Genomic DNA, 20,246 nt, shown 5'->3' with positions numbered 1-20,246 from the left:
AGTTGTATTCTTATTTCTGCCTATTTTTTATTTTCATGACTGAAAATAGGTGATGATGGTCGAGCTTAGGGATGCACCTATTGCAAAGGGGAGCTAGCAAATGACGAATTACCATATAATGGCTCAACTGCTTAAGGAACGAGCGAGGGGCTGGGTGAAAGGTCTTATAAGTGGATACATTACCCTACCAGCATCATCTTCGATGGGTGCGGCGACTCGTGCTAAGATAGAACGAGTGTGTCGAGATGCCGAGTCTCAGGAGGACAAGATGGTTCTATGGATGCATACAATGGAAATAGAGAACTAGCAATTAAGATACATGGTGTCTAACATCTTGACATAGAACCAGAGTTTGAAAAACATGATGTCTAATGTCTCAACGGAGAACTATAAAATGAAAGACAAGGTCTCCACCATTGAAGCCATGCTCGCCGCAATTCTGAGTAGGCAACCACAGTTCGAAGAAATGATGCGTCAATCTCGACTAGATGATGCAAGTGGCTCCTCTCATTAGAAGGTATGTAAAACGTAATTTCAATATTATGTTGGTAGTTCTGCTGCTTGTTTAATTGTGCTAATTGATTGAATGCGTAGTCTAGAATGCCTCCTGCATAGCAGATGCAGTGGATGTAAAGTGCAAGCTGGTAGTGGATATAGGTTCTCGTGTGCCTTGAACTAAATCATAAATTGCTTATTTGGACCTATCAGGTACAAGTTTTATGGAAAAACATCCAATTTGCAAACGGCATGCTGCCAAAATTTTGGTAGATTTTTTACCCAAAGTAAAACCTTGTACAAAGATGATTATGTTAAAATAAATGATAAAATATTTTTGAAATGATAAATAAAAACTAATTGAATATTAAATTTCATCCTATCATAATCCTTGAATAGTTAGAGGAGCTCAACTCCATCCCTAGAGAAAGAGCATCTCTCTCTCTTTCTCATATGCATCATGCTTTACTTTTTCTTTCCTTTAAGGATTCCTGGAGGGGTAACTCAAGAACTTAGGAGGGTTACGAGGAATTTTCTTTGGTCAGGTGAAGGGGAGAGGAGAGAGAGTTTGGTTAAGTGGGAGGTGGTGATATGTCATTATAAACAGCATTGTAAATTGATTTCCATAATGCATTAAATGATTGAATCTCTTTTATGGATGATTTATATGTTATGTGAATGGTTAATTGTGCTACTTGATTGCATGCGTAGTCTAGAATGCCTCTTGCATAGCGGATACAATAGATGTGAATTGCATGCTGGTAGTGGATATAGGTTCTCGTGTACCTTGAACTGAATCATAAATTGCTTATTTGAACCAATCAGGTACAAGTTTTATAGGAAAACGTCCAATTTATAGACGACATGCTGCTAAAATTTTGGTAGATTTTTTACCTAAAGTAAAACCTTTTACAAAGATGATTATGTTAAAATAAATAATAAAATATTTTTGAAAGGATGAGTGAAAACTAATAGAATATTAAATTTTATCCTAGCATAATCATCGAATAGTTAGAAGAGCTCAGCTCCATCTAGTGAAGCTAGGTCCATAAACCTTAAAGATAATTTCTTGGAGTTCATTTTTGTTTTCCTTTTCGAAACTATTCTTATTTCTTTTGGAGATATTGGAACTATATTGATTGTGCTCTTACGACTTGATTTATCTTTTCTGCAATATCATATATGTGTAGATAGACCCTAGGTTGTGTACTACTGCTATTGGCTTAGCTAAACCTAGGAAGCACTTTTGTGATTTGCAGGTTTGAGAAATGTTCTATTTACAGATGGTATGCTGCCAAAATTTTTTAAAACTCCAACGCTTTCTTAACCTCCTCCCAAATAAATCTTCCGAACACTATAACTTAGCCACTTATGAACATTAAAATCCACTAAAAAATCACAACTCAAAACCTCCTATATATTGAAAACTTTTCTAGTCAAACTCAAATTAGCAAATTAAATCCTAAGGACCAAAGATAGGCTCAAAAATCTCCAACAAACTACAAAAGGCAATCTTAAAACCTTCTAAAAATCATCAACAAAGTGTACATGAGAAATAGACTTCATTCCTACCAAGCAACAAACCTTCCACAAGACCACAAGCCTCACACCTAATTGGCACTCTAATTAAGACATTTACCATCAAAGTGAACAAAAAATGAAATAACATACTACCATGAAGAAAACGGAAGATGTAAACCAGGATTCCACCACTATCATTGAATAGAAGAAAAGCAAACCATAAGTCATTTCCTCAATCTATAACCAAAGCATTTTATGTCCATAACTGAATCCAAGAAACCCCAACTCAATCTATCACAAGCCTTCTCACAATCTAAGTAACAACTTCATGCACAACCCAAGCTGCATCAAGAATGCTTGAGAAGCAACCTTCTAGAAAAAACTAGAAAACCTTAGTCAAAATCTTGTCAAGAGTAGTCACAAAACCAGTAGGTCTGAAATACCTTGATATATCCTTCCTTGTTGGGCACTTATAGAAGTAGGACTCTTGGCTATATCATCATCAGCATGAAACTCCAATACGAGGGGCAAAACCTTAGTATAACATCCTTGACACTTTCCCAACTTAGGATAAAGTCCATCACAAACCCACTAGGTCCAGGAGCTTCATCTCTCCAACTCAAAGATACACTCCCATACTTTTGCAACTGCAAAAGTGGTCTCTAACCACCATTTAGCTTCTCAGAAAGAAAATTCCATTCCAAACCTTTTATTCATAGGCCTAAAGCAATTTTTCTCAAAATCCAACCTTTAATAAAAATATTGCTTACCTCCTTTACAATAACTACAAATTGAACAAACTCACTATTCAAAATCTCCAACTCCCAAATCATATTCATATGCTTCCTAAGAACAGCCACATGATGAAGGAGTTGCAAAAGGCTACAATCCCAAGGGTAGGACAATCTCAACATTCTTAATCTCCAAATCTTAATCTACATATTCCCAGCAAAAAAAAAAAAAAAAAACGACACCAGCTTTAGATACTTTGTGAGGTACCTTTAATCATAAAGATAGTAAAGCAGTGCATTCTTCAACTGTTAAAGCCATGTCAACTTGGTTGAAGGTGGAACAACGATAGTAAGGGTCCCATTTATCAGTTACTATGATGTTGATCAGCTCCATGGATTTATACTAAAATGTTCTTGTAATGGTTGAGTCCTAATCCTAACTTTGAAAGTTTCATTCGTAACCCACGCTTAAGCTAGTATGGTTGTTAGTCATCACCCATCACATGTTATCAACGGGAAAGCATTCAATCTTAATCTGTATATGTATATATATTTATGTGTGTGTGTGTGTGTGTGTGTATACATATATATATATATATATATATGTATGTAAGTATCTATGGATGTATGTATGTGTGTGTGTGTGTGTGTGTGTGTGTGTGTGTGTGTGTGTGTGTATATATATTTAAAGAGATTATAGTGTTTCAAAACTTACTTATTTCTTCTTTTTGTTTGTTTTCTACCACTTATATCTTTCAGACATAAATTGAATTAGTTGAATGGGCCTTTCATTTGACTGCCTAGTCCCTTCACCAAAAAGGGTTTAAACAAATCACCCACTCGCCAGTCTCCACTTAAAAGATCACCCTAGCCTCTAATCCCACAAATAGCTTCCGAGCCTCAACCCTCGCCTCAGCTCTCACAAGCCTTCTCACCTTCATGAGAACTCCTCGAAGGCTGCAATAACCTCTCACACCCCTCCTTCCTCCTCTTTTTCCTATAGCTCATTACTCTATTATCCTCTCTTAATTGAACTTCAAACAAGGGTTTACTGAACGTCAGCTCTCCATTATGCTTTCCGATTGTATATGCTCTTCTGATGGAATATGCCAAGTTGATGTATTCTTGTAAGACCTTCAGGCTTCCATCTTCCTTTTGTCTCATGTGCGTGCAAAAATATAAACCGGTTCAAGCACTTAAAAACATACATAAGAACCTTGTGCTCTGTCAGCATCAAAATAGGGATCAGACTCAAAGAGCAAACAATCTCCCTCTTTTTGATGATGACAAATACACATGAGCAAAATGGGTTAAGCCTGAGAAGGCTCTCCCTACGAATATGCATAACTTAAAAAATAAACATCGTAGATCAAGCATATTTGCGAAAGAGGATATTTAAAATGAATGCATGTAGTTTTGACATTTAAAGCATAAATACAAGATGCTTGCAGCTCAAATATTTAACCCCTTTAAAAATATTTCCCCCTTAAAAAATTTCAAATAATTTTTATTTTTCTCAGAAAACATTCTCCCCCTTTTGTCATTAGCAAAAGGGCTAAGTATTAAAACCATATGAACATTAAAAATTTTGGCTTAAAAAATAACTCTAAGCCAACTATGCAATATATATATATATATATATATATATATATATATATATATATATATATATATATATTGCCATCAAAACACACGACATATGATGGAAAGGACTAGGTTTGAAAATATTTCAATCTAATTAGTTAGCATGCATTTCCATAAGTAATCTGAGCCAGTTATGCAATTCATATTAATTAAAAAAATTTCCCCTTTGATGTTTTCAAAAAGTAGTGGAGATGATACTTGCTGAAAAAGAAACTTTAATGCAAGGCTCAAGCAAGCATCCATATTTTGGTTTGACATTTGAGCACAATTCATAATATACCAAAAAAAAATCAATCATATAGATCCCAAAGATATCATTAAATTTAAAAGCAGGGATCATATGGCAAATCCAAAGAGTATGTAACTAGGTATTATATTTTTCACTTAAAGTAATCAATAAAAATATTACAAATAAGCACATGCCACAATGAATTACAACACAGATCTAAGCCTTAAAATGTTGGTGAGTATATCAAGATGAAATTTTAATTTTAGGTGCTCCCCATTTCAATTTGAATTCTAGCTTAGGAGCAATGAACTGCCTATACTTATCAAAGCATAGATTCAATAAGAGTTTTAAGTCGTATAAGCGGTCATTTTAAATCTCTTCGAATATAAATGTACAGGATAAAGATTAATTTACTCTATTATACAACTAGTATAGTCTTCCTATAGACTGCAAGTGCATCAGAAAAGATATATTAAGGCATGATTTAATGTTCATAGCCTTGAAAACAATCCATATCTGATCATATAGCTTCAAGAGCCGGATATGATGTTCAGGGTTTTTTTTTTAAGAGCCTCAATATTCAAAAATTGAACATGATGCATATGATACCATGCTCTTTCTCTAAGGAAGGCGCTCAACTCCTCTATATTGTTCTCATGCATGCATTCTCAAATTAAGGATTAAGTTTAGTTGTGTGATACCCCATGAAAGAAACACTTAAAAGGATTAGATGTTACTACTCATATCAATAAGGTGCACCTTTCTTTTCAGGAAACTTCTCATAAGAGCTCCATAGTTAAGCATGTTTGACTTGGAGTAATCTTGGGATGGGTGACCCTCTAAGAAGTTTTCTCAAAAAGTGTGTAAGTGAGGACAAAACACACTAAAAAGGACACGTGTTGGTCTATGGAACCAGTCATTAGTCCGATGAGGCCCGCCCTGCTGTTGTCTAGTCTAGGTGGAGGAGGAAAGATGCAGTGCTCCTTGGCAGACCCAGGTTCGGACACCACAAAATGGTATCAGAGTAATTTCCCAACTAGAAGTATGATGAGATTCACATTACCTAGGTTTGGAAATGTGGGTTCGCAACGAGGACGTTGCATTCTGTAAGTGGGGGAGAGTGTGATACCCTATGGAAGAAAGACTTAAAAGGATTAGATGTTACTACCCATATCAACAAGGTTCACCTTTCTTTTCGGGAGCCTTCCCATAAGAACTCCATGGTTAAGCGTGCTTAGCTTGGAGTAATCTTAGAATGGGTGACCTTTTGGGAAGTTTTCTCCAGAAGTGTGTAAGTGAGGAAAAAATAAACTGAAAAGGATACATGTTGGTATGTGGGACTAGTCATTAGTCCAATAAGGCCTGCCCCCTGTTGTCTGGTCCATGTGGAGGAGGAGAGATGCAGTGCTCCCTAGCAGACCTAGGTTGGGGTGTTATGTAACGACCTGATTTTTCATACCATTTTTTTTTCCTTATAAATATATACCATGGAATTTCACTGAATACCTTTTATTATAAATCATACTACCACCATCACGGTCCAGATAAGACCCATGGAACGTGAGACACAATAAACTACCTAAATAGTGGGAAGCAAAATGCATACAACCATATTGATATATATACAATACCAGAGTGTTAGAAAATTTTCCAAAATACGTATACACAACCATTTTCCAAAATATCTTCATCTGGACCTAGGGACTACTCAAAAATGACTTCTTTAAATACTCACGCTATAGATAGGGTAGTACTGTAGTCCCCTCTGCTTGCGAGCCTAATATGCTCCCCTAATTGGATCACCTAAAAAATGTTAAATCACTGAGATGAGACAACGCTCAGTAAGATGAAATATACTATTGGTAGTGTGTGGCGGGTGAGTTTACATGTAAAATCTAATTTAGATCTACCATAAATAAATGAGTCTGAGAAAACACATATAAATATTACAATATAGCTCATACCTATGTTGCTTAACATAAAATGATTTTCTGAATATTCTATTCATAATACTTCTAGTATTTATAGGTATGTCTACAGTTTTTGTAAATTTGGATATATACATATATATATATATATATATATATATGTGTGTATATATATTGTTAGCCTTACAAGGCTTAAAATCTTGTTATCTTGTTTTGATGCTAACAAACAAGTGAAATTTAATGTATTTGTGTGAGTAATGATATTTCAGGGCTTATATATGAGAAAGCAAAGGTCAAAGTGTTCAAGAGGATCAAATGAAGCTTAAAAGAGTCCAAACATGGATTTAAAGATGATATATTAAATAATAGAGAATATGTAGACATGAATGAGTTGTTGAAAGCCAAGGAATACTAAAAGATCCAAAGAAAGGCAAAGTGATAAAGCTCAAAGAAGATGGAAGCTTGAAGAAACAAAACATGAAGACTTAAGAATGAGAAAAGTTTTAAGAGTTTTCATGTAAGTACTTTAAATGTTTAAAATATCGTTTGCAATATTTTGAAGCTCTTAGGTTAACTTCTTGGACCTAAATACCTTTTAAAATATCTGTAAAATAATTTTATAAATTCAAAAATTATTTTAAAAGGGTTAGAATCATTTTTGGAATAAAAAGCACCAAAAAAGGTTTTTCTATTTGTTGTCAATTTTGATACAACCTAATTCAGGTGTATTTTTTACTATCAAAACTTCATTATTTTAAAAAGTGATGAACATTAAAGTTTTAGGATTTTCTCTTAGCTTTCTTTTGACACCAAGAACACCTAATTTGGAGTTATACATAAAAAGGTATAGCTAAAACACTGAAGTAGGGTCACTGCTGTCAGTCAGCTAAACACTGTTCACGGAGGGACTTCAGATGACTGAACAAATGACTTCAATCGACTGAAGATTAAGTTCAGTCAACTAAAGATTTTCTGGACAGAATATACAGCAGGTAGTAGCAGTTCAGTCGACTGAACTTGAGACTTCAATCAACTGAACACTATTCAACGGGCAAAAAATTTAAAACTCTTGTTTTTAAAATATAGCCGTTTGAGTTCCAAACTTTCTAAAATTTTGGGAAACTCTCAAAGAAAACTTTTGCAACATGGAAACAAGTTTGAAAGCCTATAAATACATGGTTTTTCAAATCAAAACATATCCAAGAATTGAAAAATCTGCTTGTAAAGCTGAAAGCACTCTTGTTCTTCCAAAAGCACTCTTGCTCACTCATTGCAAATCTATTTTGCTGAGAAATTCTGAAGTGCTAATTATTCCTCCTTTGAATTCCTCCTATTGGTGAATTCTACACTTGAGCTTCATTGTATTTCATATTGGTATTTTACATTCAAAGTATATAGTGCTGAAATTGTACTAACTTGCTCTTTAGAGAGTATACTTGTATGCAAATCTTATCTTGTGTTTCTTATAGTTCTTTAACGTTCCAAGGGTTGTTTGGATCATTGGCTAAGCAAGGGGACATTGCTTAGAGAGGCGAACTCTAGCCTATGTAAGGAGTGACCGAACGAGGGAATATCGTTTGGAGAAGGCGGGCTCCAGCCTTAACCAAGGAGTGTTGTAATCGGCGTTGTTTCACCTGTCAACGAAACTGAACTAGTGAATCCTTTGCTGGTTTGCCAAAGGCGAGGACGTAGGCTGGGTATAAGCCGAACCTCGTAAAAATCTCCGTCTCATTCTCTCTTTCCCTTACTCTTTATTTTCAGTATATTTAAATTGTGTGGATGGTTTAAATTTGAAAATCATATCAACTACATATATTTGGAAATCAAACAAACTTAAGGTTTAATTTTGATTTGGGTTGCGGAAATTGAAAGGGAGTACGTTGGTTACATCATATCTTGCGGAAACCTTACGGGAGTACGTTACTTGGTTAACATCCCAAAGATAAATTTACCAAGAGTTTATTTGAGTTCTAAATATTTGGAAAGAGTGATTTGATTCATCTATACAGGGCTTTACATCAGCAAACATAAATTTTATTCATTACAGGGCTTGGTTCAAATTTGGCAAATATAAACAAACAACCATCTTGAGTTGCTATATTACCAAAGTGTTGAATACTTTATATCTTGGTTTGGTTGTTCGTTGTTTGACTTGTACTTAGAAAGTAAATTGATTGTTTGGTTTGAAGATTGTGTTTAATTGATTGGTTGTTTAATTAAGTTGTTGTGTGATTGGTGAAATTAAACAAATAACTTAAAGAATTGGTTAAGTGTTTAAAGAAGTTAAGGATTCTTAAAAGAAGTTAAAAGAAAGTTTTAAAACCCAATTCGCCCCCCCTCTTGGGAACTATTCCTAATTTCATATATAATAACTGAGAAAATTTCCCTAAATGGATAACTAAAAGTCATGATTTAACCCCTCATGACAGGGCTGTGCAGCCCGAAGGCAGGACCTATCTTGGCTGGCCGACCAACATAAGTCAACTGAACTCTGAAAGTCAGATCGGCCTCCTCAACCCTAATTGATGGGGAGCCTGTCCACAACATAGGCATGATCAACTGCTGAATATCTACATACTATCAAAGTTATGTGGTTGCACTCTGAACTGAAAATAGCTACGGTACCGTGCTTTGCTGATTGAATCTGGTCCATTAGGGTCTGATACTATATGCATATGTAACTGATATATCTATATTACTGCTTTATCATGATTTTGAAATAACCAAAACACTGTAAAACTAATATAATAATCTGAATAACTGACTGAATATTTAATATGTGTATATCTGAATATCTTACTGAAAATATGGTATTCTGAAAATGCTATAAATATATGTTTCTATACATATACTATAAATAATGGTATCAAGGAAAATATATAAATCATGGTATTCTGAATATCTTGTAAAATTTCTATCTATATGTATACTGAAAATTCATCATTTTATAGAACATATGATTATTCCATGATATTTTTTGTCTAGTATACTGTAAAACATGGTATTTGTAAACTGTATAAATACTGTACTAATATGTTCCAAGTTCATGCCACACAATTAAATAATAAGATTCACATGCTCAGAAAACTATATTTTCTGTTATACTAATATTTTATAATTTGAAAAAAAAAATAATCTAGTAAAACGTATATTTTATACTAAAAACCATGCTAGAATCTCCTAGCATAGCATATTACCTGACTATTTAAACACTACTTGCTATTTACAGTCTCACATGTGCAGCATTTATAACTTCAACATCCCAAGATAATACACATAATTTCCTAATAAAACAAATGAATTCACCTAAATAATTATCGCATATACACTTCCCCAAATCCGCATATGCTCAATTCCTAAACTATAATCCATATATCATTTTACTTGCATTTTTGAAATACCACCCACTAGGGTCCTCAACCCTTACCTGCAGGGTCCCAAAACACCATATTCCTGAAAATATAATACCCTGATTTTACTTCACAAATGAACAAAGTAATACTGAAAATACTCAAATAATCTACTTACCCTGGTTTTGGGATGGTTCCCAAGCTTCTCAAATCAATATTTCGCTCCAGCTATGTTGTAGAAAATCTCCCCAGGATCACCCTGGTAGCTTCTGATCGTCGAATCGGGGAGAGATGAAATCGGATTTTTAGAGAGAAGTTAGAGGAATAGTGTAAAGAAAGAGAGAGAGAGAGAGAGAGAGAGAGAGAGAGAGAGAGAGAGAGAGAGAGAGAAATTGATAAAATGAATTTTTTCATCAAAAATCCATTTTAGGGCTATATATAAAATGTTGTCCATGTGGCCTCGTTGATGAGCCATGTCACCTCATTTACGAGTCCAAGTTGTAGTCTCGTCAACGAGTGCCTACTCCTCATCGACGAGATTCAGGTCTGAAAAATGGCCCTCTCGGTAACTTCTTGTCGATGAGATGAATGTCCTCGTCGACGAAACCAAGAAGGATGCTCATCGATGAGCGCACTGTGTTCATCGACGAGACCCTGTAAATCCCCTTTAAAAATTTTCCTACTTCTCTCTCTTCTTTTATTATTTAACTACTATAATTCTTTGGGTCTCTACATTCTCCCCTCCTTATAAAAATTTCGTCCTCGAAATTTACTATCGGTATTGTACACCATCCTGAGCATAAAACCGGCTACTTATTTTTGTTACTAACCCTCATTTATGGTGGAGGAATATAGTGGTTACATAAGTAGTTCTAGGAGATTAAAAATATACTCATAAAAGAAAATCTCCCCAAACCAAAACTCTACATATCCTATATTCTAAATTACAATTACACATTTGTCACTCTATACTAAACAAAATAAAACCGTTATTTTTTAACTTACAAATCACTACTATACCCCACAAAATAGGTGCGGATATTTATGTATGATTTCTTCCTCAAGCTCTCATGAAGCTTCTTCCACCGCGTGATTCCTCCACAGGACTTTTACTAGTGGTATTTTCTTACTGCGCAATTCTTGTTCCTTTTTGTCTAAGATCTGCATTAGAATTTCTTCATATGCCAGAGCATCATTGAATTCTAATTCTGCATAAATGAAGACATGGGAAGGATTTTGGACATATTTCCTCAACATAGAAACTTAAAATATGCCATGTATTCCAAACAGTACCAATAGTAAAGCTAGCCGATAAGCAACTGACCCAACCTTCTAAAGTATCTCGAACGGGCCAATAAACTTAGGGCTCAACTTCCCATTTCTCCCAAACCTTGTGACTCCCTTTAATGGTGCTATTTTAAAAAACACATGGTCACCCACTTTAAATTCCAATTCTCAGTGGCGAGTATCTACGTAGCTTTTCTGCCGACTCTAAGCTGCATTAATTTTATCTCGAAAAGTCGGACTTTATTGTATGCCTACTACACTATTTCTGGCCCCAAAACTCGCCTCTCACCTAAATCATCCTAGTATAAAAAGAGAACGAAACCTCCTACTATAAAGCATCATGTAAGGTGCCTTTCCAATATTAGCCTAATAGCTGTTATTGTAGGCAAATTCAACTAGTGGCAAATATTGGGTCCAGTTACCCCTGAAATCCAATACACACGCTCATAGCATATCCTCAAGTACCAAAATCGTTCTCTTTATCTGACCATTTGTCTAAGGATGGAAAGCGGTGCTAAATGCTAACTGACACCCCAAAGCCTCCTGCAAGCTCTTCCAAAACGGTGATGTAAAACGTGGGTCATGGTCTGAGACTATCGATACTGGCACTCTATGGGATTGAATAATCTCCTGAATGTATATCTCTGCCAATCTATTCATAGCTAACTTTAATAGGTAGAAAGTGAGCTATTTTTTTCAGTCGATCAATAACTACCCAGATGGCATTCTGACCATGCGGCACCAACAGTGGCCCAGTGATGAAATCCATGGATATGTGGACTCATGGATGTAAAGTGGCTGCAACTGCCCTACCGGCCTCTAGATCTCAACCTTTACCTACTGGCATGTCAAGCATTGTTGCACAAATTCGGCAATCTCCCTCTTCACGCCACTCCACCAAAAATATTCTCGCAAATCCCTATACATTTTAGTACATCCAGGATGAACCGTGTATAGAGATCTTTGAGCATCCTCTAGAATCATTCTCCTAATATCATCATCTGTAGGCACACACAACCTAGAACTGAACCTTAAAATCCCGTTATCAAAAATGCTAAATCCTCTCCCTGACCATCCTGTACTCTAGCTCTTACCTCTGCTAATTCTAGGTCCTCTTCATGAGCAGCTTTAATTTTTCATATAGCGCAGGCTACAAAACTAGATTGGAAATAAGTGCTTGGTGACCATTCTCCACTAACTCCATGCTAAGCCTTTCCAAATCCATCTGAATTGGGTGTTGAATTACTGCTACTAATTGCGCTTTCTAATTTACAACTCAGCACATCAGCCACCACATTTTCTTTACCTAGATGGTAATTGATGGTGCAATTATAATCCTTGATGAGCTATAACCATCTCCTTTGCCGCATATTCAACTCTTTTTACGTGAAGAAGTACTTTAAACTTTTATGATCAGAGAATATCTCACATCTCTCACCGTACAAGTAACGCCTCCAAATCTTTAGTACATGTACCACTGCAGCCAATTCAAGATCGTGGGTAGGGTAGTTCTTTTCATACTCTTTTAACTATTGGCATCCATAAGCTACAACCCTACCATGCTGCATCAACAGACAATCAAGTTCTTTCAAAGATGCATCACTATAAATTACATAACCATCACCTCTAGATGGAATTTTCAGTACTAGTGTAGTGACGAGCCAATATTTTAATTCTTGAAAGCTCTGCTCCCTTTCATCATCCCATGTAAATCTGGAATTCTTCTTGTTCAATCATGTCAAAGGCCCTGATAGTCTTGAGAATCCCTCTATAAACTGACGGTAATATCCTGCCAGTCCCAATAAACTCCTAATCTCCTGAACATTCCTTGGCCTTTCCTAATTCACCACTGCCTCTATTTTACTAGGATCCATTAAAATTTCATCCCCTGATATAACTTACCCTAGAAATGCAACTTTCTCTAACCAGAATTAACATTTACTAAACTTGGCATACAATTCCTTTTCCCTGAGCATCTGAAGTACCAGCCGTAAATGTGTCCCATGCTCTTCAAAACTCTTCGAGTAGATCAGTATATTATCAATGATAACTACAATGAACTAATCTAGATATTGATGAACCACCTAATTCATTAAATCCATAAATACTGCTGGTGCATTAGTTAACCCAAACGGCATCACCAAAAACTCATAGTGCCTATATCTAGTTCGAAATGCTATCTTAGAGATATCTTCTACTTTAACCTTCACCTAATGATAGCCTAATCTGAGATCGATCTTAGAATAGACCTGTGTACCCTGAAGTTGATAAAATAAATCATCTATATGGGGTAGAAGATATTTGTTCTTAATGGTTACCTTGTTTATCTCCCTATAATATATGCACATCCTCATAGACCCGTCTTTCTTCTTTACGAATTGCACTGGTGTTCCCCAGGGTGATACGCTAGGTCTGATAAACCCTTTATTTAATAGATCCTGCAACTGGTCCTTTGATTTTCTTAGTTCAGATGGAGCCATACGGTAAGGAACCTTAGAGATCAGCGTTATCCTTGAAGGTAAATTTATAGAAAAATCTACCTCACGATTGAGAGGCAACCTAGGTAACTCTTCTAGAAAAACATCTAAAAAATCCCTTACCACTGGTGTCCTGTCAAAATTTGATTCATTTAATGACACTTCCTTTACAAAAGCCATAAATCTCATACCTCCATCCAGGAGCAGTCTGCTTGCTTGCATAGCTGACACTAATTGTGGCGAGGCACGCACACATAAACCAACAAATTTGTATTCTTGCTCACCTAGGGGTCTAAAATGACTTCTTTCTGATGGCAATCAATACTAGCGTGATTAGCTGCCAGCCAATCCATACCTAATATTACATCAAACCTCTACATATCTAATATCACAAGATCAGCTGGTAATACTTTCCCTTGAATGGCCACTAGAAAATTCCTAAGTACCTCCCTACGTCTCACAGTAGATCCAGTTGGCATGGCTACACCCAACTCAACATCTAACAACTGTGCTTCAATCCCAGCTAACTTAGCATACCCCAATGAGACAAAAGAATGGGTGGCACCTTTGTCAAATAAAACAATAGCTTGATATGGAAGAGCAGTAAAGATACATGTAACGATGTCTCTAGCCACCTCAGTGTCTCCTGGCGTCAACGCATAAATCCTCACCAGGCTACATTCCTCTGCTGGCCTTCCCGAGGTGCCTGGTAACCTCCTTGGTAGGGTCTGGGAGTTGGAGCCTGGATTGGTTGTCCTAGGCATGCTTGTGCCATGTGGCTGGGTCTCCCACACTAATAACAAATGTCTCTCCCAGCTTGGCACTCTCCTAGATGTCGCCTCCCATATGTCTGACACACAGAGTGGGTCTGCACACCCTGAATCTCATGAGGTCCCGTCATTTGCCTCTAACCTTCCCGTCTCCTCTCCATGGGCCCCAACTAGAACCTATTTGAAAACCCTGAGGCATGGGCCTCTTTCTTTGACTCTAAGCTGCGATGCCCCTCTACATGCCACTCTCAATAACTGCAGCCCTATCTACGACCCTCGCGAATGTCTGAGCTTGGAAACCAATAACCCACTCAAACAAGTTCTACCTCAGGCCTTCTTCAAACTTCCTCGCCTTCTTCTCTTCATCTGGTTCCAAATGTGGGGCAAACCAAGACAATTCAATAAATCGAGCTTTGTACTATGATACTATCATCTGCCCCTGAACTAAGTTCATAAACTCTGCTACCTTTGTGCTTCAAACGATAGCAGGGAAATATCGCTCAAAGAACAGTTCCTTGAATCGACTCTACATCACTGGCACTGGATCCGACCTCTGCTTCTTAATCAAATCGCACTAGTCTCCACTAGGGTTTTTCCTCTCCTATCAATTTGAACGTTGCAAATACTACCTTCTGTTCATTTGTACATAGAAGCACTGTCAATGTCTCCTTAATGTCATGGATCCAATTTTCAGCCACAATCGGGTTAGCACCTCTAGCAAAAGATGGGAACTTCATCCACATAAACTGCTTGATTGTACAGCTACGCTCCACCGAGCTCCTGGCCATCTTAGCCATCACATGCTAGGTGACACTGCACAATACCGCATCAGTATCTCCACCTGCCATATTGGAAGGTCCTGCTCCATCACCCCCAGCATTCGTACCACTACTCCCTAGGTCCATCCTGAAAAGACAAAGAATACTATTTAAGGACCCTATCTCCCATATAGATCTAATTTATTTCATTTAACTAAAATCTTATATTCACTATTAACTATCCTCTCTTATCTAAATTCAAAATCCAATCCTGTAACCTAGACACACGATCCGACAATAGTTTACTATGACTTTCCTAAAATCGTCACCCCAAGAAAGACACAGAAACCGTCATAGAAATCATGTACCCAAACCACAGAAAAAGCTTTAAATCCTTTCCTATACTCTGGTATTACTTTCGCTACACTTTAAAGTCTACAGAACCTAGCAACCTAGGCTCTGATACCAAACTATAACGACCTGATTTTTCATACCATTTTTTTCCTTATAAATATATACTATGGAATTTCATTGTCCTGATACCTTTTATGATAAAATCATACCACCACCATCATGATCCAGATATGACCCATGGAACCTGAGACACAATAAACTACCTAAACAGCGGGAAGCAAAATACATAGAACCATATCGATATATATACAACACTAGAGTATCAGAATATTTTCAAAAATATGTATACACAACCGTTTCCCAAAATATCTTCATCTGGACCTAGGGACTACTCAAAAATAACTTCCTAAAATACTCACCCTACAGACAGGGCAGTACTGTAGTCCCCTCTTCCTACGAGCCTAATTTATTCGCCTAGCTGGATCACCTGAAATATATTAAATCACTGGGATGAGACAACGTTTAGTAAGATGAAATATGTTATTTCTAGTGTGCGGCAAGTGAGTTTACATACTTGTAAAATCTGATTTAGATCTACCATAAATAACTGAGTCTGAGAAAATGCATATAAATATTACAATATAGCTCATACCTATGCTGCTTAACATAAATTGGTTTTTTGAATATTATATTCATAATACTTCTAGTATTTATAGGTATGTCTACATTTTCTATAAATCTGAATATGCATATATATATATAATAACTGAGAAAATTTCCCTAGATGGATAACTGAAAGTCATGATTTAACCCCTTATCACAGGGTTGTGCGGTCCAAAGGTAAGACCTATCTTGGCTGGCCGACCAGGATAAGTCAACTGAACTCCAAAAGTCAGATCTGCCTCCTCAACCCTAACAGATGGGGACCTCGCCCACAACATAGGCACGATCGATTACTAAATATCCACATACTATCTGAGTTATGTGACTGCACTCTAAACTGAAAATAGTTATGGTACCGTGCTCTACTAACTGAATCTGGTCCATCAGGGTCTGATATCATATACATATGTAACTGATACCATATACATATACAGCCGAGTCGGATCTCCTAGGTTCGGGTATTCCAAACCTGGCATAGGGCTTTCTTTTTTTTCTTTTTCTATAAAACCTCTTTTTTTCTTCTTCAGCTTCGACAAGCCCCCGCGCCACTCCTTGCTTCCCTCTCCTCTCATCACGGGTTCCCTCTCTTTTCTTCCTTTCTCCCCTCTCCTTCTCTCCCTCTTTTCTCTCGGTTCTCTTCCCCTTTCCCTCGCTGCTCTCTCTCTTGGCTCTCTCTCCCTCAGTATCCTTCTCCCTCTCATTCCTCCTCTTGTTCTTCCTTTTTCTTCTGCTACAATCTTCAACCTACCCCAACCGAGAACCCTACTGCTGTTGCTCATGAGGAGACCTGAACTCCAGTCCTGCTGTCGTGCCACTGCAGCTGCTCAAGAATAGCTGAGACTCCTCTGCTACTACTGTTGGTCCACATTGCTCCCGCCACCATCCACTCTCAGCCAGCCAAAACCTTGCTACTAGACCACACCCGAAGCCCCTCCTTCCTCCAGACTGCTGCTGGTTACTACCAAGAACTCTAGAAGACCCAAGCCACCAAGCCACTATTCATGGCTGCTGCACAACCTGGCATAACCACCGAGCTCTCTTTTTTTTTTTTGTTTTCTTTTTTTTTCCTTTTCTCTCTTTATTTTCTTTCTTCCCCCCCCCCCCCAAGTGTTGGTTTATTTCTTTTTTTAAATAGTTAGTTAAGTGTTGAGTTTTAAATTTAGTTCTGTTAAAATAATTATTTTTTTATTTTTTTTATTTTGTGAACTTTTATTTGAGTGATATTATTATTAGAGTTTGTTTATTTTTCTCTTAATTAATTTGAGCATTAAGTTTAAATATTACTTGAGTTATTCTTTCTTTTTCTTCTGATCAAAGTTCGATTTAGTTCTTGAAAAAAAAATATATAAAAAGAATAAAATACAAAAAGAAAAAAAAATTGTTTTTATTTCTAGAATTTGAATTAGTTGTTCTCTTTAAGATTTAAGTTTTGTTGAAGCTCGATTTAGTTTAGGGTTAGTCTTATTAAAGTTTTTATTTTTATCGTGTCTAGTTATTCTTTAAGTCATTAAAGATTTAATTTTTGTTCAAGTTCTTGTTTGCCTCAAATTTTGATTTGGTTCAAGTTCTTAATTCTGTTAAAGGTTTGGTTTTTATCGTTCACGTTTGTGCTTAATTGAGCTTTATTATTGCATGTTTTAATTACGTGTTAAAGTTACCGTATTTAGTTTCTATTTCGAGCTTTAATGTGTGTTTTGATGTCTACCTGATTAGACGTATGATTTTCGTTCTTGTTATTTAATTCAGTACATGCTAGGATTAGGGTTTAATTTGCATGTTTGTTTAATTTGTCAAAAGAAATCTCAAACAATTCAGAGAACCTGAATCTAAACTAAGTTCAGTAACTTTTTATTTTCAATTGGAAATACACAAAATTTGATATTAAACCGAATTCCTTAAGGAGATGATCTAGCCTTTGGGCTAAATATTACATGACAGAACTCCTATACTTGGGATAGCTTCCGAACTGCTCATTTTTTGAGTGAGTCAAGTTTTTGGCGTCGTTTTCGGGGAATGCCAGTTTTAATTTTAAATTTTGTGTTTTTTCAATTATTTTTTATTTTTCATTAAATAAAATCAAAATCAAAAAATAAAAATAAAAAAAATTTTGAAAAAATTGATCATGTTTGTTTGCTATTGTGTTAGTGAATTTTTGCTACTTGCGTTGATGTTTGATGCCCTGGGTTCGAGATAATTCGAATAAACTGTCAAAAATTTCACCTAACACTAGTAGGGACACACAAAGCACAGAATCTGACTGTTCTTCTGTTACTTTTACGAGTGATTCTGAAATTGATTTGAGCAATCTGTTTGACCAATTCTTTGAGGAAGTCATGGCTGCACCTGCGCCACATACACTTCAGGATTTTCTACAGCCTACACGCACATCTACACCTTCATGCATTGTGTTGCCACAAGATGCACCGATCTTCAATACTAAGCATGGTATGTTATCTGTAATACCCCAATTTCATGGGATGGATTCTGAGAGTCCATACCAACACTTGACAGATTTTGAGTTAGTCTACATCACTTTCATTAATAGGGCTGGAATTGATGAATATATCAAACTTCGCTTGTTTCCCTTTTCTTTGAAAGATAAGGCAAAAATCTGGTTTAATTTTCTGTGACCTAACTCTATTACTAGCTGGGTTAAAATGCAATGAGAGTTATTACATAAGTTCTTTCCTTTTCAGAGAACTTAATACCTACAAGAACAAATCAGTCAGTTCATGCAAAAAAGTGATGAGACATTCCAAGCTTGCTGGGAGAGATTCAAGGACCTAATGAATATATGTCCACACCACAAATTCGAATCTTGGAGGTTAGTGAATTATTTTTATACTGCTCTAACCCCTGCGTGTAAACAATTTTTTCAAACTATGTGCAATGGGGAATTCTTCCGCAAGGAACCAGATGAGGCTTTATCTCTCTTTGATTATTTAACTGAGAGTGCCCAACAATGGAACACACGTCATAAACGGGCACCAATAGCAGCATGACCTCTCAGAGCGATTAGTGGTGGAGGCAAATATGAGGTCAAAGAGGAAACTAGCCTACAGGCTCTTGTTGCTGCGTTGTCTAAGAAAATGGAGGTTATGAAGTTAGAAAAAGCAAAAGCTAAGGATTGCTCTATCTGTGAGACCTTAGACCACAGAATTCAGGACTATCAATTACTACCAGTATGGCAAGAGAGTAGGTCTGATCGGAAGCCATCGATGAATTGGGTCAACAAAATGCAGAATCAGCCATTCTCAAACACTTATAACCTAGGATGTAGGAATCATCTGAACCTCTCGTGGAGGAATGATCAGATCGGTGCATCATCCTCGCAGTATCAGCAAGTTCCTCAACCTTATCCACCACCTCTGTAATCGACATATCACCCAGTTGTGCTCCTCAACCGCAGTATCAGCCGCAATAGATTTCTCAAAGCTACGCATCACCGGGATTCCAACCAACTCTAGCTCCTACTCCAGCAAAGAAATATCCTAATGATAACATGGTGCAGATGGCAAACATTCTCCAAAAATTCATACAGAATCATGCTACGACCACCAGAGAATTGAAAGATGCCATAAACAAGATAAGTACACGGCTGAATACCCTGGAAAAAGGGAAATTCCCTGCACAGCCTCAGCTGAATCCCTAGGGTATATAGACAGCAACAACAACTGGTGCACAATGTTTTAGGGGATGCTTTTGAGTCAGCTAAGGCAGTTATTACCTTGTGAAGCGGAAAAGAAGTTGCTCATCCTAAAAAGCCCACTGATCAACAAACAGTTGCTCCAGCACCTGAAGTGATAGATAAAACAGATAAGGGAAAAAAAATCAGATGAAGCCAGCTCAAGTTTAACAAAGTCAGATAATAAGGAGGATGAGCCCGTTAAGGAGTATCAACCTGTGATACCCTATCCTTAGTGGTTGACATCTGGTCAAAAGGATAAGTATCACACTGAGATCCAAGAAATTTTCAAATAGGTGAAGATCAATATTCCACTTCTAGATGCCATACAGCAAATCCTTGCATATGCAAAAT

Source organism: Malania oleifera, chromosome 7 (genome assembly GCF_029873635.1).
Source record: "Malania oleifera isolate guangnan ecotype guangnan chromosome 7, ASM2987363v1, whole genome shotgun sequence".
Lineage (NCBI taxonomy): Eukaryota > Viridiplantae > Streptophyta > Magnoliopsida > Santalales > Ximeniaceae > Malania > Malania oleifera.
This window is presented reverse-complemented; position numbering follows the sequence as displayed.